This window comes from Eschrichtius robustus, chromosome X (assembly GCF_028021215.1).
Source record: "Eschrichtius robustus isolate mEscRob2 chromosome X, mEscRob2.pri, whole genome shotgun sequence".
NCBI lineage: Eukaryota > Metazoa > Chordata > Mammalia > Artiodactyla > Eschrichtiidae > Eschrichtius > Eschrichtius robustus.
In genome coordinates, this window is record NC_090845.1 from 16,605,970 (window position 1) to 16,631,295 (window position 25,326).

Genomic DNA, 25,326 nt, shown 5'->3' on the forward strand with positions numbered 1-25,326 from the left:
TGCGCCCGAGAGCCTGCGAGCCACAACTACTGAGCCCGCGCACCTAGAGCCCATGCTCCACAACAAGAGAAGCCACCGCAATGAGAAGCCCGTGCACCGCAACAAAGAGTAGCCCCGGCTCTCCACAACTAGAGAAAGCCTGCGTGCAGCAACGAAGACCCAACATAGCCAAAAATAAATAAATTAAAAAAAAAAAAAAAAAAAAGACTAGCACAAGGAGAAATTATAAAGGGAGGTACTAAAGAGGTTCTCAGGGCAGATAAATCAAGAACTAAAAGGTGAAAAAGCAATTGACTCTGATCATTCAACTGTCAAAGAAGTCAGAGAATCTCAGGGCTGGTTTTCTTTAGAGTCTCTGGTTATATCTTTAACCACTTAAAAAAGAAAAAAGAATCGGGAAACTGTAAAAGCATAATTAAATTTCAACTTGAACTCTGCTAAAAGACCCTGATACAGCAAATATCTCCAAAATTCTTTTTTCTTCAATGTTCCAGGAATATGTTGGGTTAGGTTATTTAGACCAAACCTTCTGCTGAAGACAATTAAAAATCATGAATAAAATATTAAAAGCATTTTCTTAAATATATCAGAGAGCTGATAAGATAGAAGAGAATCACCAGGCCAAAGGTGAATCCAAAGCAGGAATTCAGGGAGGGAATATAAGCAAAGGAGACCCTTAACGCCTGAGGGCGTAAGGAAGCAAACTTGAGCTCCACATACAAAATACAAAAGAACAGTTCAGAGACATGGAGAAAAGAAATACAAGGTCTAACATACACTGAAACAAAATTCAAAGAGGAGAGAATGAGGAAGAGTCAATGTTTGAAATTAGGATGACAGATTGACCTCACACTGGTGAAAAACATCTATCCACAGATGCAACAAGCCCAAAGGACTTCTACAATAAATAAAAAGGGATCTACACCTAGACACAAAATAGTGAAATTGAAGAAAACCAAAGACACAGAGAAAATCTTGAAAGTAGCCAAAGAAAACAAGACAGTTAACCTTCAAAGGTGCATCTGTTAGACTGACAGCTATCTTCTCAGAAGCAACAATGGAAACCAGAAGATAAACAAAAACTGTGATATTGTTCACTACTTGCAAATCCTCACTGAAATAAATCCTAAAAGATATATTCAGGCAAAAGATGTAAGATCTGAGATACAATAAGAAACAAAGAACAAAGAAAGTAGTTAGTATGTGACCAGACCCATTCCTAACATTTGTAGTATACAGGTCAAGAGTTTGAAAAGAGATCCAGTTTGCCCTTATTCTTCCACTAAGTCTCCATCTCAAACTACAAGAGGCTTTGTGCACATGGATGTGGACACCTCAGCCTATAGATCCAAACCCCCCTCTCTCCTTCAAGCAGCTATCCTTTGATCATCCCTTAGGTCTAGAGGTAGGTACACCTGCAGCATGGCTTGCCCTGGAAAAGAGGACTGCTCAGGTCCTGGAAATAGGCACAGAATATTTGGATAGGAAATTCCCAACTCCTGAGTTTCCAAAACATGACACAGAAGCAAGGGTTGGGGGAGAAGAAGGGCGGGCTCAAGGTGGGCATGCCTTCTTTATATCAAAAAGTTCTCATCCTTTGGAGAGGGGTATGACTGGGGAAGGGCCAGAGAGGGGACCTCTATAAAGCATGAGACACAGGGCAGAGGCCCCAGTTGCCCAGAGCTAAGGGTGGCACCATATAGTGGTAAATCCAAATGAACTTTGACTATATAAAATATTAATAATATCTTGCAGGGATAAGTGACACATGACAGAATAAAATATGGCAACTATATTTAATATATCAATTAGGAGATAAAAATGAAATTAAAAAATTAAAGTCAGGCTTCCCTGGTGACGCAGTGGTTAAGAATCTACCTGCCAATGCAGGGCACACGGGTTCAAGCCGTGGTCCAGGAAGATCCCACATGCTGCGAAGCAAGTAAGCCCATGTGCCACAACTACTGAGCCCACGCTCTTGAGCCCGCGAGCCACAACGACTGAGCCCACGTGCTACAACTACTGAAGCCTGCGCACCTAGAGCCCATGCTCTGCAACAAGAGAAGCCACCACAATGAGAAGCCTGTGCACCACAAGGAAGAGTAGGCCCCGCTCACCACAACTAGGGAAAGCCTGTGCACAGCAACAAAGATCCAGTGCAGCCAAAAATAAATAAATTAAATAAATAAATTTATTTTTTAAAAAATTAAAGTCTTCCAAGGTCCTTGTATTATCCTACAGGAAGCTAAATGTACTGATTATCTTCCAACATTGAAAACTTGAGTAGATGCTGTAATTTCTGTAGTAGTTACTAAAAAACAGAAGTGGGGTATATAATTTCCTAACTAGTGGAGGGGGAGAAATGGTTTTTAGAATTTCAGTCATTTGGAAAGAAGGCAAGAAAGGGGAGAAAAAGAAACAAAGAATGGTGAGGAAAAATAGAAGATGGTGGGTTTAAACACACATACAAATCAATGATTCATTAAATATAAATGGACTAAATGATTCAATTAAAAGGCAAAGATTATAAGACTGAAAAAAATACAAAATGCAACTATATGCTATTTACAAGGACACAACTAGAACAATGATACAGAAAGTTTGAAAATAAAAGGATGGAAAAGATATGCAATGCAGATACTAATCAAAAGAATATTAATGTGTTTATACTAATATCAAACAAATTATACTTTAAAGCAAAAAGCATTACCTATAAATAAAATGGTTCATTCATAAAAGGTTTAATTCTATAAGAAGACTAAACAAATTTACACATGAATGCAACTAACAATATAGCCTCGAAATACACAAAGCAATATTTCTGACAGAATACAAGGAGAGATAGAACAAATTCACAATCATATTGAGAGATATTCACACATGTCTATCAACAATTGATAAAATTCAAAGAAAGTCACTAAGGATATAGAATATTTGAATGGCACATTCAACCAACCTGACTTAAAGACCATACATGAACCTTCCAGAGTACATAACCTTTTCAAGTACACACAGAATATTTATGAAAGCCAATCAGGCCATAAAAGAAGTCTCACAAACATTTTACAGATTTAGAAAAAAGGAGTATGTTCTCTGACCACAACACAATTAAGCTATAATAAAAAGTTAAACTATTATTTAACAAATAACTTTTGGGTCAAAGAAGACCTAACATATATTAGAAAATATCTGACTGGGTCAATAATAAAAACATTATATCTCAAAACATGTGGGATAGAGCTAAAGATCTTTAGAGTGAAATTTCTATTTTAAATGCACATATTTAAAAAAAGAGAAAGACTTAAAATTAATGAGTTAAGCACCTTCTTAAGAAGTTTGAAAAAGAACAGCAAAATAAACCTAAAGAAGAAGAAAGGAAATAATAAAAATAAAAGATAAAATGACATAAAAAGACACAAAGGTTATTAACAAAGCCAAGGCTGTTCTTTGGAAAGACAATTCTGGCAAAATTAAGAGAAGGGGAGGTGGGAGGGAGGGAAAGAGAGGGAAGAAAAGAGAGAGAAGTGTAAGCGAATAACCAACAGAAAAAATTTAAAAAGCAACATAACTGAAAATGTTATAAACATAAAAGGTAAAAGGATCTTAGGAAGAACTTTATTCAATCATTTTGAAAATCTAGATAAAAATGGGCAAATCTCTAGGAAAAAAATATAACTTACCAAGAAGGAATCAAGAAGAAATAATAAACCTGAAGAGACACATAATTAAAAGGTCTAGGGGGGCTTTCCTGGTGGCACAGTGGTTAAGAATCCGCCTGCCAATGCAGGGGACACGGGTTTGAGCCCTGCTCCAGGAAGATCCCACATGCCATGGAGCAACTAAGCCCGTGCGCTGCAACTACTGAGCCTGCGCTCTGGAGCCCGCGAGCCACAATTACTGAGCCCGTGCGCCACAACTACTGAAGCCCGCGCGCCTAGAGCCCATGCTCCGCAACAAGAGAAGCCACCGCAATGAGAAGCCCGCGCACAGCAACAAAGAGTAACCCTCCCTCCCCGCAACTAGAGAAAGCCCGCACGCAGCAATGAAGACCCAACGCAGCCAAAAAATAAAAATAAAACATAAAATAAATTTAAAAAAAAAAAAAAAAAGGTCTAGGGGACTTCCCCGGTGGCACAGTGGTTAAGAATCCACCTACCAATGCTGGGGACACAGGTTTGAGCCCTGGTCTGGGAAGATCCCACATGCCGTGGAGCAACTAAGCCGATGTGCCACAACTACTGAGCCTGTGCTCTAAAGCCAGCGAGCCACAACTACTGAGCCCTCGAGCCACAACTACTGAAGCCCACGTGCCTAGAGCCCATGCTCTGCAACAAGAGAAGCCACCGCAACGAGAAGCCCGAGCACCACAAGGAAGAGTAGCCCCCGCTCGCCGTAACTAGAGAAAGCCCGTGTGCAGCAATGAAGACTCAACGCAGCCAAAAATTAATTAATTAATTAATTATTTTTAAAAAGAGGCATGATATTAAAAAAAAAAGGTCTCAAAATTTTCCCCACAAAGAAAACTCCAGCCCCAGATGCTTTCACAGGAATTCCAACCTCACAAAATCTCAAAGAATAGAGAAAAAGGGCACAGCCTAACTTACTCTTATCAGGCTAGAAGAACCCTGGTGCCAAAACCTGACAAGGAAAGTCCTCACATTTTTATCTATTTTATAAATCAATTTAAGACTATTTACAGAATTCTCTGGAATGCTTACAAAACTGTCTAGCAGCAATTTCAAATCTTGTAAATTGGGGTAATTTGAAGAAATATAGGACAAAAGGAACCATTCCAAACTTCAGCAACAAAATTTTTTGAAGATAAAATCACCAAGAACTAAAGCCAGCCAACAATGCTGTAGTAGGAGAAATGGCATCCCATATGCCCCACCAAAAAAAAAAAAAGTCCTAAAGAGGACAGAAACTGGGTTAACTGTTAGGTGATGAATATGAACTCCAAAATGGCAGCTTTGGGTATCATTTGTCACAGTACAAAGTAAAGTTAATGGTGAACTATATGGCATGATGGTAATTTGAAGCTTTTGTGTCTCTAAAAGAAGCAAATGGAAGGAAAATGATCTGTTTGGTCTTTACAGTGCAAAATGACTTTCTTAATAAGCATCAAGTGCTTTCTAATGCAGGGGGGAAAAGGCTTTATTCAATAAAACAAGTGAATCAATATCAGATATGTTAAGATTAGAAATAAATTATGCACTTAAAGTAAACAAATATTCACAAAACCTTGTGAAAGGTGTTATATTTTTCCACTCCCTCACTCATCTCCAAATTTCTCTACTGTCCTACCCTCAATCTATCCTCTTGATTAGCCACGTGTGAATTACCCAAGGCAAAGTGAAAGCCTACTTTCTCTCTGCCCTCACTCTTCAGGCTCCTCCCCCAATGCTCACAGTAAATATGTTCAACACACACACACACACACACACACACACACACACACACACACACACACAGAAACAGCATAGGGTATAAGAGCATGCATGAGAGAGTCATCTGCCTGCTTTTGAATCCAAGCTCCACCATTTACCGTGTTAAGCTTGGCCTGTTCCTTAACCTCTCTGGACCTCAATTTTTCATCTGAAAAAAATGGAGGTAATGATAGGATCTACCTCACAGCATTCTGTAGGGATGAAATGAGGTAATATAATGAAGGTCTTAGTATAGACAAGAAATGTTAGCTATTACAAGCGTAATTAGAAGACAAATTCATAGTACACTCCAGCACTAAATGTAAATAGATTTCGGAATTATTTCTTGCATTCATTCATCTAGTTTACAAATATTTATTGAAGTTCTATTACATACAAGGTACTATGCTAGGGACTCGATATTACAATAACCAAGACAGATATGTATCCTGTGCTCAAGCGCTCACAGCCACTATTTAGATTCACTAGTCATTGGTACGGCCAAATAAATGGTGATTTTTTTTTTTTTTTTTTTTTTACTTAAAGACACTTTCTGTTCATAGTCCATGAGACTCAACTTGGCCTAAAAACAAAAACAAAGCACCAGAACGCAATATCCTCTCCTATATAGACTTGGTCTCCACCTCACCCCAACCCTGGCAGCATGCAACTCCACCCACAGCAGGCACTCAAAACAGAGTTCTTTTTAATTTTATTTTATTTATTTATTTTTATACAGCAGGTTCTTATTAGTTATCCATTTTATACACATCAGTGTATCCATGTCAATCCCAATTGCCCAATTCATCCCACCACCCCCACCCCCCTGCCACTTTCCCCCCTTGGTGTCCATATGTTTGTTCTCTACATCTGTGTCTCAATTTCTGCCTCGCAAAGCGGTTCATCTGTACCATTTTTCTAGTTTCCACATATATGCGTTAATATACGATATTGGTTTTTCTTTCTGACTTACTTCACTCTGTTTGACAGTCTCTAGGTCCATCCACGTCTCTACAAATGACCCAATTTCATTCCTTTTTATGGCTGAGTAATATTCCATTGTATATATGTACCACAACTTCTTTATCCATTCGTCTGTCGATGGGCATTTAGGTTGCTTCCATGACCTGGCTATTGTAAATAGTGCTGCAATGAACATTGGAGTGCATGTGTCTTTTTATGATTTTCTCTGGGTATATGTCCAGAAAAAAGATTTTTTAAATTGATTTGGTCTGGAATTTATTGCTGCACAATAACTCTATGACTATGTAGAGGAGAGAAATAGGAGACTCCTTCAAAGCATCCTCAAGGTATTGATCAGCACTGGGGGGATGAGAGCAGGGATGAGGCAGAGCACAGGGTTTGGATCCTCAGGAGATCACATTTGAGAGGAAGTGAGGTAGTAAGGAAAGGGAACCACCCACCAATATTGTGTGCCCTTCACTGCTTTTGTCATCACATCATGCCAAGTCCTGCTTCAAGTCCCCGCTTGCCCATTTACTAGCTATGTGACTCTGCTCAGGTATTTTAACCTTGTTTCTAACAGTAACTTATTAGCATTTACTATAACTATGTGTATTATTTATCATCTAAATTACAATAGGATAATTATAATTTATATTAATTATAATAAATATTTTCATTGGTTACAAGATTTTTATTATTTATACCAGGAAAGTCCCATAAATAATCACTATTTATGAGTCTCAGAGGAAACAGGAAGTCAGTAGTGGCTTCAGAATTTCTATTTAGAAGGGAGTTAGCAGCAGAAATCTGGCTGGGAGGAGGCTTTGGAAGCTGTGGGAGCACCGCACTTCAGGTAAGAGAGAGAATACTTCAATGGTCCATTTCAAAACATGAGAAATGCTGTTGGAGATGGGAAGCCAGTCCAGGGAGATGGAAAGGGGAGAATTATGAAACAAACTCCCAAAGAGTTCTACATAAATGATCATTCTCCTTCCCCAGATTTTACTGCACCATGTAATTTCAAAATCCGTACCCATTACTGAAAGTTATTCAAAAACAATTGGATTACCAAGAAGAAATGGGTCAACAATAGAATCCCCACGGAAAAGAAAATGTCTGAAGAAGAGAAGGCTCCAAGTGGGAGTGAAGAGTTACAAACAAAATAAACAAACAACAAAAACAAAAAGAATACAGTGGTTAAGGGGATGGGGATTTGAAACGAAGGGGGGTAATTTGAAGGAAAAAAAAAACCAAACATGTCTATCATTTCTACATTTTCACACAGAAATAGGCTCACTCACCTGACAGGAAGTTCAGCAGAAAAGATGGAGAAACTGCACAAATCTGAAAATTAAAAAAAAAAAAAAAGGAAAGAATTAGATCAATAGAAACCAGGCCTTCTTGGCACCATGATGCTTCAGTACTACAGTCAGCACATTGGCCAAGGCCCCACAGACCCCTTGCTATCTACCAAGGCTTGAATTTGGCAGCAGAGTTACAAAAGATATGGAGGAAGCAAACCGTACTCCTAAGGAACTTATTACAAATTGGAAGACAAACTCAAAGCCAGCTTGGGGGCTGACCTTGTTAATGTTTTAGTAGCATGTATTACTGCTCAGTCTCAGGTTTCATTAACTGCATCACAGGGGCACTGGACAATGAAGTGATCAGATCTGAGGAGGGGTGGTCTCTTCTAGAGACCATGCTTCATTAACTATTTCTTCAGTTTTTGTGACTTAACTTCGCTAGAAACTAAACTCCTTGATATCAAGGATTGGGTCATTTTTGTCTCTTGCATCCCCAAAGCCAGAGACAGAATTCTTTCTCCACAGAGGGGCTAAATAAATAACTCTCTACTGATTGTTAAGTTTGGCTCAGAGTTGGAAGGGGGAGGCGGAGGCACTGGCAATTACCTGAGTGAGGGACAAGGCAGATGCACGCTGGGGAAAGGAAATTGTGTGCCCACCCAGGACAGAGAGCACTGCTGACAACCTGACTTGTATCTTTGAGAATATTCCATCATGCTTCACTTCAAAACCAAAACATCAGTACAGCTATTAGCTCAAAGATGACAGTCACTTCACACTATGATATCCCCTCATGTGAAATACAGACATAAAGATCAAGAGGTGCAAGAGGTTAACAATCTATAGGGTGATCTTGGAACCAAGTGACCTACTCCTGGCTTCAGTCAATGAGCCGTTAAGACAGAAGTTCAATGCTCAAGGAGGATCCAGAATATGAATTCAAAGAGGAAATAAGGAGTCATGGTGAGTTTCTATTGATTATATGCTCTTTAAGAGGTAAAAAGAAGTAGTTCTTAATAAAGCCTAATATGTCAGAAAAACTTCATTAAGCAACGTTTAAAGAAGGCAAAAATGAAAGCCGAGCATGTTGTCCTGTTCTAGGATGAACAAATTACAAACACATGTACCAATATTCAACGTGGAATGAATGTAGGATCAACAACTGAAAAACATTAAAATAATCAAACAAGGAAGCAAATCAACTGTGACTTCGAGTATGGAAATAATTTCACTTCGTATTTGTGCAAATGAGAATTTTCTACATAGGGGTTTTTGATGAAATTTCACAATTCAAGTACATTGCCTCTTCCAAAACCTTATGGATAACCACAATAAAGCATGCTGAGCGGTTCCTGGTAACCAAGTTTATTAATAAACAACATGAGGCTCTCTTTGCTCCCTTGGAACACTTTCAGGTAGAAAAATAGGGCAAGCAACAATGAAATTTGTTTTGCCCACTGAATGAAAAAATTAAAAAGCCTAATAATACCCAAAGCTGGAGAGCACGTGGGGAAATGAACTCTTGTTTACACTGCTGGTGGAAATGTAAACTCTGAGAGAACAGTTTAGCTATGTTTTGAATTTTTAAATGTGCATACCTTTTGATCCAGAAATTCTAATTCTGGAGATTGTCCTTACAGAAATATTGACACACATACACAAAAATATACAAACAAATACTGTCATTGCAGCTTTGTGCAAGGGGGAAAAGCCTAAGTATCCATCAGTAGATGAATAGTTAAAAAATGATGGTCCATCCATATTCTGGAATATTATACAATGCTTAAAAAAATGAAGTTGATCTATATGTGTTGACACATAGAGATTGTCAATACATATAAGTCAAGTGAATACAATCAAATTTCTTAATAATATAGATACTAGGATATGTTAAGAAACAAACAAAGCTATACATATGTATGCTTATTTATACAGTGACAAGTATGGCTGCATACAAAAAAGCCTGGAAGGAAACCCACCAAACCTCCACAGAGAGGCATGTGATGGGGGAAAGGACGAAGCCCAATAGAACACCGGCACATGTTCATGTATTAACTTATACAATTACAGGTATTTCTTCTAGCAAAAGGCATAACAGAGGGAGGCTGGGCCAAACCATCCAGATTCTCCAAACAGAACTCGAAAATCAAGCTCGGAGGGAGGCTAACTAGGAAATGGCATCACTTGCTCAGCTGGATACCGTCTCCCCTGGCCCTGCTCTAACACAATTAGAAAGGCCCCACTGAGAGCACAAAGGCTTCTGGTCTCAGAGCCAAGAAACCAGCTTCCCAGCCAGGGAGCAAGAACTCACCTGAGTAAGCTGTGGAAGAGAATGTCAAAAGCAATGATGTGAAAATGGCTGATGGACACAGACGCCTAAACTTAAAGAACTGTGCATCCGTCGGCCTCTGGATCCGTCTTTGCCACTATGGCCACCGCACGTCCACCGACCTTTACCTCCGCGAGAAACTGAGCAGGACTCAGGATCTGACCAGGATCAGCACCAGCACTCCAGTAACAAAACAGAGTGCCTGCCAATGTCTGGGCTTCTTACCTCATTGAAAGGAAAAGGCAAGTCACAAAAGGAACCATATTGACTTATGTAAGACATGGCACAGGACAGAGAAGCTTCTCAGAGAAGAACAGCAAACTCACCAATTGCTAGGATTAACTGAAACCTCCCACAATTGCAGACTCCACCAAACCATGACATCAGGAAGGCTGGAAAGGCATCCAACTTCCTCTATTTATCAAACTGGCTAAAACCCAGGGTAATACCAGCATAACCAGAAAAAAAAAAAAAAAAAAAAAAAGCAAGCAGACTGTACAAGTGGTTTGGGTGGGAAGGAAATGATCTCTGTATGTACTTAGAGCCCTGCTCCAGTGCAGAGGAAGCTCTCAGAGAGGCTGCATCCAAGAATTAGAACTCCTGTGAGGCTGCTCAGAGGCCCTGGGTGCCGACCACAGGGCCCACACATCCTGGAATAATCAGCAAAACAACGGGCAAAGGGCACAGGTAACAGCAGCCCCAGACAGTTTCCCACTGTCCTCCTGGGTAATGTGATGCTGGTCCAAGGAGGAACCAAAACAAGACAAAACAAAACCCAGTGACATGCGGCATCCTGAGGGCTCGGCGCTTCATTTAGAATCTAATGATTAATCACTGGCCCAGACTGAGGGGAAGAGAGTGGCTCACACTTACAGGCAATGACACCAACACCATGGAAGAAAGGACCAGAGGACAAAGGCCTTGATAAATTGAAAATGAAAGTAGAAATAAGCAAGGAGAAGCTTCTCCACACTAGTAGGAAAAGCAAATTGCACAGATGGAGAGAATGGTGAAGGTTAGGCTTGTGGGCATATACAGGAGAAGGTCAGGGATATGCAGGTCTTGGCTGTAGAGTGGTGGGTATGGCCATCGAGGAACAAACAAGAATGGTTCTCAAACCTTGTGGTGGCCCCATTACTGATGGGACCCCGTCTAAAAGGACCTTTACCTGCACAGACTGGTTTGTTCAGTTCTGGATGCCACCATTCAAGAGGAGTTAAATTGTGAGATGGCTCTGAAAGACTTCAAAGATAATTAATTCAACAAAACTTTACCAAATGCCTACTGTGTGCCAAAGAACAGGGCCGCTCTGTTTGGGTGTGCCAAGGGCACTTGGGCAAGAGGACCATTAGAGCCTGAATGCAGATGGCCAGGCTTTCTGGAAGCGCAGATGAACTGGCAGCGGGCTCTGTCACATGCACAGCGGGAGCTCCAAGGAAGGGAACCTAACCTGTTGCAGGGAAACGGATCTGGGAGAGTTTCCTCAAGGAGATAACAGTCATGCTGCATCTTAAAGGATGTGCAACGCCCTTTACGTGAAGACATGGGAATGGGCATTCCAAAGAGAGGAAAGTACCTAAACCAAGACACAGAGTCAAAGACTGGCATGGAGGAGGCAGGGCTTAGAATCTGTTTGATGTTGCTAAGGCATAAAAAGCAAATCACAGAATGGCCAGAAGGGACCTGGAGGGAAGGAGCAGACAACCGATGGAACGTATTAAAAATTTAATCTGTAAATAGACTGGGAAAAATCCACATTGCATGTCCAGGTGGAGGTTACGATGGATTATGAATATATCCATGATGTATACAAGGCCCTCTGAGAAAGAACCATTGCAGCGAGGTGGTTTTCATCTCTGCCATGGGCACAAGGTGATGTCTAAAAAGTAGCTTAAACCACAGTCCAAGGGATTTAAATTAACAAGAGGAAGAATGTCCTGATATGGAGCATTGTTCAACTGTAGAAGTGACGAAGAGAGCTTTTGGAATTGCTTTCCAAAACATCTAAGATGACCTCTTGGTCACCCTGGTGAGGCTGCGTCAGAGGTGGAATGAACCAGGCCAGGGAAAGGAGCTGGTGGACCTCTTGCAACTGTTGGTCTGATGCTATTTTTCTGCAGCACTGAACACTTTCTTTTCTCTCCTCCCCTCTCTCCAGTCTTCTCGTTCTCTCTTCCCTTCTACTCTCCTTCATCCCACGGTTTTCCTCTTTTCCTTCCCTCCCCTTACCGAGCTTAAGGCTTCCCAAATGTATCGCAGGGGATAGAATATTGCTGCTTACCTCTGCCCAGAGCTGGAGAAGAGGGTATTAAAGAGCACACAGTGAGGGACCCACTTTCGAAGGACCCTGATCAGCAGACCCAACCCTCTGGGTGAGGCTACCACAGGCCTCAACACAACATGGTGGAACGAAAGGTGTTTCAAAACTTAGGGCATGCCGGGACGTCCTTGGTGGCACAGTGGTTAAGAATCTGCCTGCCAATGCAGGGGACACGGGTTCAATCCCTGGTCCGGGAAGATCCCATATGCTGCGGAGCAACTAAGCCCATGTGCCACAACTACTGTGCCTGCGCTCAAGAGCCCACGAGCCACAGCTACTGAAGCCAACATGCCTAGAGCCTGTACTCCGCAACTAGAGAAGCCACCACAATGAGAAGCCCATGCACTGCCGCAACTAGAGGAAGCCCGCGTGCAGCAACGAAGACCGAACACAGCCAAATAAATAAATAAATACACCAATGAATTCTTTCTCAGAGCAGTCATTTTCTATTTCACAAAAAGAACACTTATCGGGCTTCCCTTGTGGCACAGTGGTTAAGAATCTGCCTGCCAAGGCAGGCGACGTGGGTTTGGGCCCTGGTCTGGGAAGATCCCACATGCCGCGGAGCAACTAAGCCCATGTGCCACAACTACTGAGCCTGTGCTCTAGAGCCTGTGCACCACAACTAATGAGCCCATGTGCCACAACTACTGATCCCACGTGCCTAGAGCCCGTGCTCCGCAACAAGAGAAGCCACCTCAATGAGAAGCCGGCGCACTGCAACGAAGACCCCACACAGCCATAAATAAATAAATAAATAATTTTTTTTTAAAAAGAACACTTATCTACTTGATTTCTTTAATGACAGTCTTATATTAAGCTGTATTCATACAAAGTTAACTAGAGGTGAACTTTTTTCCTTTTCTATGAAAACATTTCACCAGGAAAACTGAATTTAGATAACCACCACCACGTTAAATCAATCCCAACTGCCAAATCAAAACTACAATGAGGTATCAAGAGATCACTGAAGAAATCAAAGAGGAAATCAAAAAATACCTAGAGACAAATGACAATGAAAACACGATGATCCAAAATGTATGGGATGCAGCAAAAGCAGTTCTAAGAGGGAATTTTATGGCTATACAAGCCTATCTCAAGAAACTAGAAAAATCTCAAATAAACAATCTAACGCTACACCAAAAGGAACTAGAGAAAGAAGAACAAACAAAACCCAAAGTTAGTAGAAGGAAAGAAATCATAAAGATCAGACCAGAAATAAATGAAATAGAAACAAAGAAAACAATAGCAAAGGTCAATAAAACTAAAAGTTGGTTCTTTGAGAAAATAAACAAAATTCATAAACCATTAGCCAGACTCATCAAGAAAAAGAGGGAGAGGACTCAAATCAATAAAATTAGAAATGAAAAAGGAGAAGTTACAACAGACACTGCAGAAATGCAAAGCATCCTAAGAGACTACTACAAGCAACTCTATGCCAATAAAATGGACAACCTGGAAGAAATGGACAAATTCTTAGAAAGGTATAACCTTCCAAGACTGAACCAGGAAGAAATAGAAAATATGAACAGACCAATCACAAGTAATGAAATTGAAACTGTGATTAAGGATATTCCAACAAACAAAAGTCCAGGACCAGATGGCTTCACAGGTGAATTCTATCAAATATTTAGAGAAGAGCTAACACCCATCCTTCTCAAACTCTTCCAAAAAACTGCAGAGGAAAGAACACTCCCAAACTCATTCTATGAGGCCACCATCACCCTGATACGAAAACCAAACAAAGATACTACAAAAAAAGAAAATTACAGACCAATATCACTGATGAATATAGATGCAAAAATCCTCAACAAAATACTAGCAAACAGGGCTTCCCTGGTGGTGCAGTGGTTGAGAGTCTGCCTGCCAATGCAGGAGACACGGGTTCGAGCCCTGGTCTGGGAAGATCCCACATGCTGCGGAGCAACTAGGCCCATGAGCCACAACTGCTGAGCCTGCGCGTCTGGAGCCTGCGCTCCACAACAAGAGAGGCCGCGATAGTGAGAGGCCCGTGCACTGCAATGAAGAGTGGCCCCCGCTTGCCGCAACTAGAGAAAGCCCTCGCAAAGAAACGAAGACCCAACACAGCCAAAAATAAATAAATAAATAAATAAATAAATAAATAAAATTTAAACAAAAAAAACCTGAGCTTTAAAAAAAAAAAAAAATACTAGCAAACAGAATCCAACAACACATTAAAAGGATCATACACCATGATCAAGTGGGATTTATCCCAGAGATGCAAGGATTCTTCAATATCCGCAAATTAATCAATGTGATACACCATATTAACAAACTGAAGAATAAAAACCATATGATCATCTCAATAGATGCAGAAAAAGCTTATGACAAAATTCAACACCCATTTATGATAAAAACTCTCCAGAAAGTGGGCATAGAGGGAACCTACCTCAACATAATAAAGGCCATATATGACAAACGCACAGCAAACATCATTCTCAATGGTGAAAAACTGAAAGCATTTCCTCTAAGTTCAGGAACGAGACAAGGATGTCCACTCTCACCACTACTATTCAACATAGTTTTGGAAGTCCTAGCCACGGCAATCAGAGAAGAAAAAGAAATAAAAGGAATACAAATTGGAAAGGAGGAAGTAAAACTGTCACTGTTTGCAGATGACATGATACTATACATAGAGAATCCTGAAGATGCCACCAGAAACCTACTAGAGCTAATCAATGAATTTGGTAAAGTTGCAGGATACAAAACTAATGCACAGAAATCTCTTGCATTCCTTTACACTGATGATGAAAAATCTGAAAAAGAAATTAAGGAAACACTCCCATTTACCACTGCAACAAAAAGAATAAAATACCGAGGAATAAACCTACCTAGGGAGACAAAAGACCTGTATGCAGAAAACTATAAGACACTGATGAAAGAAATTAACGATGATACCAACAGATGGAGAGATATACCATGTTCTTGGATTGGAAGAATCAATATTGTGAAAATGACTATACTACCCAAAGCAATCTACAGATTCAATGCAATCCCTATCAAATTACCAATGGCATTTTTTACAGAACTGGAACAAAAAATCTTAAAATTTGTGTGGAGACACAAAAGACCCCGAATAGCCAAAGCAGTCTTGAGGGGAAAAAAACAGAGCTGGAAGAATCAGACTCCCTGACTTCAGACTATACTACAAAGCTACAGTAATCAAGACAATATGGTACTGGCACAAAAACAGAAACACAGATCAATGGAACAGGGTAGAAAGCCCAGAGATAAACCCACGCACCTATGGTCAACTAATCTATGACAAAGGAGGCAAGGATATACAATGGAGAAAAGACAGTCTCTTCAATAAGTGGTGCTGGGAAAACTGGACAGCTACATGTAAAAGAATGAAATTAGAACACTCCCTAACACCATACACAAAAATAAACTCAAAATGGATCCGAGACCTAAATGTAAGACCGGACACTATAAAACTCTTAGAGGAAAACATAGGAAGAACACTCTTTGACATAAATCACAGCAAGATCTTTTTTGATCCACCTCCTAGAGTAATGCAAATTAAAAAAAAAAGCGCAAATGGGACCTAATGAAATTTAAAAGCTTTTGCACAGCAAAAGAAACCATAAACAAGACGAAAAGACAACCCTCAGAATGGAAGAAAATATTTGCAAATGAATCATCGGACAAAGGATTAATCTCCAAAATATATAAACAGCTCATGCAGCTCAATATTAAAAAAACGAACAACCCAATGCAAAAATGGGCAGAAGACCTAAATAGACATTTCTCCAAAGAAGACATACAGATGGCCAAGAAGCACATGAAAAGCTGCTCAACATCACTAATTATTAGAGAAATGCCAATCAAAACTACAATGAGGTATCACCTCACACCAGTTAGAATGGGCATCATCAGAAAATCTACAAACAACAAATGCTGGAGAGGGTGTGGAGAAAAGGGAACCCTCTTGCACTGTTGGTGGGAATGTAAATTGATACAGCCACTATGGAGAACAGTATGGAGGTTCCATAAAGAACTAAAAATAGAATTACCATATGACCCAGCAACCCCACTAACGGGCATATACCCAGAGAAAACCATAATTCAAAAAGACACATGCACCCCAATGTTCATTGCAGCACTATTTACAATAGCCAGGTCATGGAAGCAACCTAAATGCCCATCGACAGACGAATGGATAAAGAAGATGTGGCACATATATACAATGGAATATTACTCAGCCATAAAAAGAAACGAAATGGAGTTATTTGTAGTGAGGTGGATGGACCTAGAGTCTGTCATACAGAGTGAAGTAAGTCAGAAAGAGAAAAAGAAATACCGTATGCTAACACATATATATGGAATCTAAAAGAAAATGGTTCTGAAAAACCTAGGGGCAGATCAGGAATAAAGATGTAGACATAGAGAATGGACTTGAGGACATGGGGAGGGGGAAGGGTAAGCTGGGATGAAGTGAGAGAGTGGCACAGACATATATACACTACCAAATATAAAATAGATAGGTAGTGGGAAGCAGCCGCACAGCACAGGGAGATCAGCTCGGTGCTTTGTGACCACCTAGAGGGGTGGGATAGGGAGGGTGGGAGGGAGACGCAAGAGGGAGGAGATATGGGGATATATGTATACGTATAGCTGATTCACTTTGTTATAAAGCAGAAACTAACACACCATTGTAAAGCAATTATACTCCAATAAAGATGTTAAAAAAAAACTAATTAATTTAATTAAATTAAATGAAATTCAAGGTGAGGGCCTCAAACTCAGCCTCTATACTGTTGTGTCTCTGCCGACCTTGCCAGCAAAAGAAAGTTCTAGCCCTTCCCTTTGTGGGAGATTGCAAAACTGGCCATAAATTTTCCCTATGCTAATATGCCTGTCCATTTGCAATGTGACCTCAGCTCCTCCTAGCAAAAGGCGGAGTCTATTTCTCCACCCCTTGAATGTGGGCCAGACTTGCACTTGCTCTGCCCAGTGGGACATTGGCAAATGTGATACAAGCAGAAGCTTGAAAAGAGCTTGACCGCAGCTTTCGTGCTGCTCTTGGAACCTTGAGCCACTATGTGAACACGGAAACGAGCCTGAGCTAGCCTGCTGGAAGGTGAAAGGCACGTGCCCAGTCACCACCATTGTGCCAACCCCCAGAACAGAGTCATCTAGCTGACTGGCAGGGGACTGCCAGGGGCGTGAGTGAGCAAACTGACACCAGCAGGACCATCCAGCTGAGCCCAGCCCACACTGCAGACTCCAGAACTGGGAACAAATGAAATGGCTGTGGCTTTATTTAAAGCCACCCAAATGTTGGGGTGTTTTGTTACACAGAGAAAACTAACTTATGCACCTTCCTTCTTCCTTTCCGTCCTCTTCATTCTTTCTCTTCCTCTCTGTCTACCTTTCCTCCCTTTCATTATTCCCCCCACGCTTCTTGCTTTCCTCTTTTCCTTCTGCAAGTACTACAAGTACCCGTTTAAGGACCCACTGGGTACAAAAGACACTGTCCCGGGCTAGTTCTAATTCAAGGCCTCATTTCCTTCTAGCCCACTCCCTCTGAAGCCCGCATAAGCAGAGTCTACAGACACGGTCTCTGGGACTCACTCATAAAGTGATTCAGCAAGATGTTTCTGGAGACTGGCAGGCAAGAGGGTGGACTCCTGGCAGAGTTGGCAGTCCATCTCTGGGCATTTGTTGGTGATAATCTACCTGGGAGAGTCATTTATCACAGTGACCTGCTGAGTAGACTACTGAGGCATTCTAGCCCTCCCCTCTTGACCGGTCAACTCCTTGCCACCAGACGGGAAGTACAATAAGAAAACAGGCCTTTCATGCCAGACACCCAAGGTTTAAGGGGCATAGCCCAAAACCCCTTCCCTCACCTGACTGCCCAGCCTAAGCGACTGGAAGATATATTTATAACTACAGGAAACAACGCACTGTGAGTGGTAAAATGGTTAGATTTCCATTTCTTTACTATATGAATAAAAGAAAATCAATAGGATCATCTTGCTAATGACATCAAACCACTCAGTACAACTAAGAAGCCAGAAGAAGGTTATTTCTTAAAACGCTTTCTTTCCTCTTCCACATTTATAGTCTGTACTTTATTCCCACTCTAACTTATTTTTTCCCCTGAATGATGTTTTTTCAGACTTTTTAAAAGCTTACTTTTCCCTGGTGTCCTGGAACCTGTCATTTGTTTGTGGTTACAACATTAATGTTTAGAAAGGGCAAATTAGATGTCAGGGTTGGATAAATGTTCACTTTTTTTTTTTTTTAATGGTGTTTTAAATGGAACTCTTTTCTCCCTAGGACTCCCTGCAGAAGTTCGCTTCTTCTCTAGGTGCACGTGTGAATGTATTTTGAAACTGACCACCAACTGTCAGGTGGACAGAGATTTTAATGGCTTCCATCAACAGGAATAAATCGGAAGTATACCCTCTGGAGCACATTTCTAGGATTTTTCTCGATTTCTCAATGCCATCTTCTGGAAGAGCAGAGGAAGACTTTATTGCCTCAACTGTCTTCCAATATCTCCCTTCCCATGTTCCAAAACTGTCTATAGACCCTCCCTGTTTAAAGAGAACTATTTGCCCTCCTTCTCATCTGTTCTTGATAGTAATAATCCCTTCTATTTGTATGGTGATTTATGGTAGACAAAAGGCCAGGAGGTAATCAACCACCAAGACCACAGATGACAAAATGGCATTCTGTAGTCCCCTCCCCACACAAAGAAAAGCAGGTTCAAGGAGAATATAAATTAGAAAAGGAGATCAAAACCAAGGAGGGGAATTAGAAAACAAATAACACGGTCATGAGGCCTTCACATTTGTATTATCAAATATCAAACCACAAACATGGCTCTCTGGTGCCCAGAGAGAAAAGGAATCACGTTCCATGCTGAACTCATCCATGAAGAGGAGAAAACACAATCCTTCAAGGAAGCAAAGTTTTTCCTTGTAACTAGTCCTTAACTGAATCTGCTCAAGGCTTGGCATACTCACGATCGCCACTTCCTCTCTTCCCAGCCTCTCTCGAACTGATTTCAAATAGGCTTTTGTGCTACTCTTATCAAGGTCGCCCAGGACTCCCACCTCACCTAACCCAGCAGTCACTTCTCAGTCCTAGGCTAAATCCTCCTGTCAGCAGCCTTGGACGTTTGATCACGTCATCTACAGGAAGTTGTGGCTCCTAATTAAGACTCTCTTCGAAATGGAGGCCGGTCCATATTTGCACAGGGAAAGGATAAAGGGATATGTTCTGGGAAGGCAAGAAACATCTTCACTCAACCCCTATGCACAGATGAACAGTGTTATAAAATGCGCTCTAGTCCTAAGAGCACTGCTTTGAGGACACAAAGATGGGAGTGACCGACTCTTTTTGTGTTTGGGAAGTGGAAGACAGAGAAATGTGTTCCATATCAAAGGGACTGAAGGAGAGGATGCCCTGGTAAAGCTTGCCTAGAGTAGGACTCCTCTCCTACCCTCAAAGTTCTTAATTTCTGACTAATAACCAAAAGACCACCTCTCAAGGCTTGTTTTTTTTGTAAGGCATTGCAACCCATTAAAGAATGCAAATTTCAATGACTGTGGTCATTAACAGACGAGTGTGACTCCATTGATCAGATCAGCTTTGCTGGTGAGTAGGGATCCCACAGGCATGGATGACTTGGGAGAGCCCACTGAGGTCAGGCACAGACAACACAGGGGCACTGAGCTGGGAACCTGCTGTTAGCTCAGTGATGGCAAAGGGAGAGGGATGGGGAAGAGACCCCCAAGGAGGGTTTGCCTACATTATAGGTTTAGGTTTGCTGGGCTGGTCCTTAGAAACCAGAAGTCAATGCCATTCCAAGCAGCTCTCCTACATCCAGGAAAATCTCCCACTTGCTAGCTGGTCTTCTCCTCATTTTTTTCCCACCCTCATCAGGATGTTCTCTTAAAGCATCAACACAACCTGCTCCTTTTGTTTACATTGCCTTCAAGTGACTCTACTTGGCTCCACCGTAAGTGGAATTATTTCTTCAGACTGTAAAAAATAATGGTGTAAAGTAGGGTGGGGAAAGCCTCCGACGGTGGAAACTCCTCTCTCACCAGGGAATTTGGCTATGACACCGAGCCCTGGCCTCACACCAGAGCAGGGCCATCCATTTTCTTCTTCTCTTTTTAGTGTTCCCCTCTTTGACCCGCCCAGGGCTGCAATTTGTCAGGGTGTTTTTCCAGGTGACCTGGCTAACAACAATGTGACAGGTTCAGTGGTTTTCATTCACAGCCCCAGTGGAGTCCTCCTCTGAAAACTGCAAAACTGGACACACAAACAGCCTATAAAAAAATCCTACCTCCCACAAGTGTCTGGACGCTGCCTTTTCCCTAATGACCCTCCAGCAATCATGCAGCATCATGGGCTTTGCAGTATTTTTTTTGTAATGATTTTTCCAAAACCGAGGTGTTCCAAGTGGTGAGACAGTATTATTTTCTTTCCTTGCAACAGGAGTCTAACTCCCCGGATATTTTTTGAAAACTGGAGCAGAACACATAAGTGGTCCCAAAGCTACTCACTTGCCACCAGACCTCAAAGTCTCCTTGAACCATGAGGCGCACTGGGCCTGCCTGTTATAAGGTCTGTAACTCTCTAATACACTGCAAGGAAAGCCATGTGATATCATGTGTGGGCCAGTTGGTTTGACCTTGAACTCTATGAGGGGTCAGCAAACTTGAGAGTAGAAAGGCCACTCTCCAGAGGCAGCTCCTGTAAGTCCTTCTGCCACCCAGGCCTCAAGCAACAGTTGGGGGGGCGGGGACAGCAAGACATTTTTACTGAGTCCTGATGAGAATGAATATGTAATTTTAGCCTACCACAAGCTGCAGGATGAAGTCGTCTCAGATATTTAATGCCTCACCACCTCAAATTCCTTATCCATAAAATGGGAATAATCATCATATTTGTGTCCTAAAATTCTTGCAAAGGATTAGTGAGTAAGTACAGGAAGAGTGCTCAGCACAGAGTATGGCTCACAGTACATGCTCAAAAAATGTAGCTATTGGGCTTCCCTGGTGGCGCAGTGGTTGAGAATCTGCCTGCTAATGCAGGGGACACGGGTTCGAGCCCTGGTCTGGGAAGATCCCACATGCCACGGAGCAACTGGGCCCGTGAGCCACAATTACTGAGCCTGCGCGTCTGGAGCCTGTGCTCCGCAACAAGAGAGGCCGCGATAGTGAGAGGCCCGCGCACCGCGATGAAGAGTGGCCCCCGCTCGCCGCAACTAGAGAAAGCCCTCGCACAGAAACGAAGACCCAACACAGCCATAAATAAATAAATAAATTAAAAAAATAATAATAACATGTTCAAGTACAATTGGTGTCTTTTAAAAAAAAAATGTAGCTATTGCCTTATTGCCATCATCTACTGCTCAGGTGTGTCAGGCACGCGGCTGATTGCTTCATCGGCCCGGGCGGCAGGTGAAATTGAACGAGCTTCTCTAGCAGAGACTAGAGAAGCCTGCGCGGCGGGCACGCTGCCCTTCCTGCGCTCTTTCCTCCCTGGCCATCCCACCTTGCAGGCCCTCTTCCACCTCCCTGCCCTGTGCTCGTCTCCTCATTCCCACCCTATCACCACTACCCCCTACCCCTCAAGACCGCAGCTAACATCCCTCTTGATCTCTGAGTGTGAAGGTCTTAATGAGCTTCCTGTCTCAAAAGGCACTGGTACTTGAAACCAACCAATTCAGGTGGTCGAATTGATGACTCTGCCATTTGTTAAAGGAATTGGGGGCCTGAGGGAGAAAGTGAGGAGGATACTTGGGGGCCATCTTTTAGGGCTTCATTCTCTCGCAGCTGAGAACCCGGCACACGGGTCGTCCCCACCCTGGGCCCCTGCGCAGTGGGCGAGTGTCTGCCGCCAGGCTCAGTGGACTCCCCATTCAACAAATATTTAGTGAGTAAATACCATGTGCAAGGCACTACGTGAGGCACTAGGAACACAGTGGTGAGCAAGACAGATACAACTGTGCCCTTCTGGTACTTACATGCTGGTGGGGCACTCAAATACAAACGTAAACGAACAAATATATGAAACAATTACAAGTTTTAAAGAGGGCTGTGGAGCAAACACACGGAGCTGAATTATATTCTTAGAGGAGAGAGTGACACACAAAGAATGTGCAACTTGCTCATACTATAAAGGAAGTCAGCAAGTAAAAAGTATGCCACCACATGATCCTTTCTATTAAGGCGTTCACATTGGCAAGAGTCAGACTAACACGTTGCCAACACGCCAGGAAACCTTAATTCCAAGTGGGGAAACTTGCCGTCTCACTCAGCTGCTGTGCCATGTTTTTTTCGTTACTTCTGGGGCTGAGACCAGGCTGGACCAGTATTGCTTTGATATCTTCTCTCAGACCAGTTTCAGATGAAAATATGAAGAAAAGTTTATCTTAAAGGAATCAAAATTATAATACTTAGAGAACATAGGAAATCTCCATTTGCTTATAAGCTGTTTAGCTGAAGCTCTATGATTAGACTAGAAAATGCATTCCCTCTAGAGCTGGTGTAAAATTGCTTTCTTCTTAATACACCTCAAAATGACAACCCTGGGGGAGGGGTGGGATTATGGGTGGATTATATTTGTTTCACTGCGGTTTTCTATAATTTCTCAAATTTTAACAATAAAGCTACACTGTTCTTAAAAACAGAAAAATAAATCTCACAGGCATAGTGTATTTGTTTTTTTTTTTCTTTCTATCCAACAGCAAAACAAAACTACACTAAAAATATTATTAGCCGCTCAATAAAATCTACATGTTATTAGTAGTAAGTATTAGGTAGAAAACTAAAGCAGGGAAGTAGACACGAAGTGTATGGGAGGGCGTGGCAAATTAGAGAAGTGGCCTGTGAAAACATCAAGAGAAGATGACATCTGAGCAAAGACCCGCCAAAGGAGGTCAGGGAGTGAGCCCGGAGGCTCGCGGGGGGATGAACAGTGCAGGTGGAGGGCTCTGTGCCCTAGAAGAAGGATCCTCCAACACCTGTTAACCCAGACAGACAAAGTCGCTTCAGACAGAAACCAGTCTGGACTTAATGGAATCAAGAAATGAGTCACAAGAAAACTAAGTGATGAGTAGGCACAGCATTGAGATAAGAAACCACTGCCACAGACTATGGTCAGGCAGGATTCTAAGTCCTTTATTTGTGCTAACTCAATCCCAGTGACAACCCTAGCTAGGGTACGTATATAATTTAATGTCCAGACTGGAGCACCTGAGAGTAAAATGAGACACTATTAATTAACGCAGAGAAAACAGGCATAAACCAGGGTTGCCTCAGGCAAACTGGGATGTATCACCCCCGTACCCAGAAGGCATATTATTATAACTGCTTTATAGAAAAGGAAACTGTCGCAAGGCACAGAGGTCACAGAGGTAAGTGGCAGAGTGAGGATTTGAACTTGGGCAGCCAAGTTTTACAGCCCACACTCTTGATGCTTACGTAGTATTGCCTTTCTGTGTTGTGTACGCTAGGAAGCTCTCGGTGCTAAAAAGCTGGGTTTTATTTATCATCAGGAGCAGGCGATTAGGCTGGAAAAAGCACCAGCTTTTAGAATTAAACATCACCACTTGAAAGCGCAGCAGCCCTGGACAACCTCAGTAACCTCTCCAGTTCAGTCACCTATAAAACAAAGCTACTTAGACCTCTCCCAACACTGCTACCACACTCCAATGAGGCAGTGTTTGTAAAGATGATTTGGAAGCTGAAAAGTGCAACATGCATATTAATTCTAAAAAGTTATCATATATAAAAATCTGCATTTTCTCTGCAAAGGGCCAAATAGTAAATATTTGAAGCCCATATGGTCTCTGTTGCAACTAATGAACTCCACGGACAACATGTAAATGTATGGGTGTGGCTGTGTGCCAATAAAACTTTATTTACAGGAAAAGGTGGAAGGTTACAGGTCAAAGTTAGCCAACTCCTGACCTAGAGAGATGCTATTTAAAATTGAAGCCCCTCAATGCTCCCTGTGCCTCTTTTCTGATTCATTTTCCTCTACAGATAGCACTAATCACCATCTAACATAATGTGTATTTTATTTACTTATTATCTGCTTTGCCCACTAGAAAATAAGCTTTGTTGAAGGCTGAGGTTTTGTCCTTTGGGTTCACTGTTGAGTCCCCAGTGACTAGAAGGTTGCCTGGCACATAGTAGGAACTTTAGAAATACTTGTTGAAAGAGTACATGGATGAATGAATGGAAAGATTTTGAAGGAGTTGGACATACTATTGGGGAAGAAGGGCAAATCCATGGCAAGTTAAAAAAGGAAACAGAAAAAGAGTGATATCTGGAAACCTACGGAAAGAAAAACTACTGCAAATGAACTCAAACTCAACTTTGCAGTTCCTTGTAGGCAAAGGGAAAAAGGATTATTTCCAAAATCAATTTTGTGGGTTGTGAACATCTGGAAGAACTAAAGCCTTATAAAACAATTTTCAAAAGAGCTGGTTAAAATCTAAATGAATTATTGGCTTGATTTAAGTTTAGTTAAGAGGATAGCTTGAGGTTTGCTGCAGATCAACTAATTATGAGTGTGTGTGAGTGTGTGTGTGCGTGTGTGTGCATGTTTAATCTCTCCTCTTCCACTACCCTGCCAAATGTGGGTTCAGTTTGTTCACTGGGAGTGGTCTGGGGAGTGGTAAGGAATTAATTCAGCAGACTTTGCAGGGAAACATACATATTTGTCCCTAGTTTAGTTCAGGGCTTGGCAAATTGTAGTGTCATTCTTCCTGATTTTTCTTCATAGTTCAACTCAAGCTCATAGTTAAGGTTAACATCAAAATATTGATTAACTGAATAAGTACATTTTTAAAGAGAGAAGGGTTCTTTATATACAGTGCTTTATGTTAAGTTTTTCAAATCAAGATCTATGTAACACAATCAACTGAACAACCCGATGTTTGCTGGAAGAAAATACAACTACTCTTCTACAAAAGCA

General features: G+C 41.6%; 1 protein-coding gene across 10 annotated transcripts in view; it reads right to left on the reverse strand.

The window, feature by feature from the left end:
- Nucleotides 1-25,326, reverse strand: part of ADGRG2 (adhesion G protein-coupled receptor G2) — a 144,515-nt gene that overhangs the window by 79,130 nt on the left and 40,059 nt on the right. For 9 of the 10 annotated variants that reach the window (XM_068532818.1, XM_068532822.1, XM_068532817.1 and 6 more), the window contains exon 2: nt 7,694-7,736. The exons of the other annotated variant lie outside the window; for it this stretch is intronic. The gene's annotated coding sequence lies outside the window, so the exon portion shown is untranslated. The remainder of the gene's footprint in view (nt 1-7,693; nt 7,737-25,326) is intronic. 10 annotated transcript variants of the gene reach the window in all.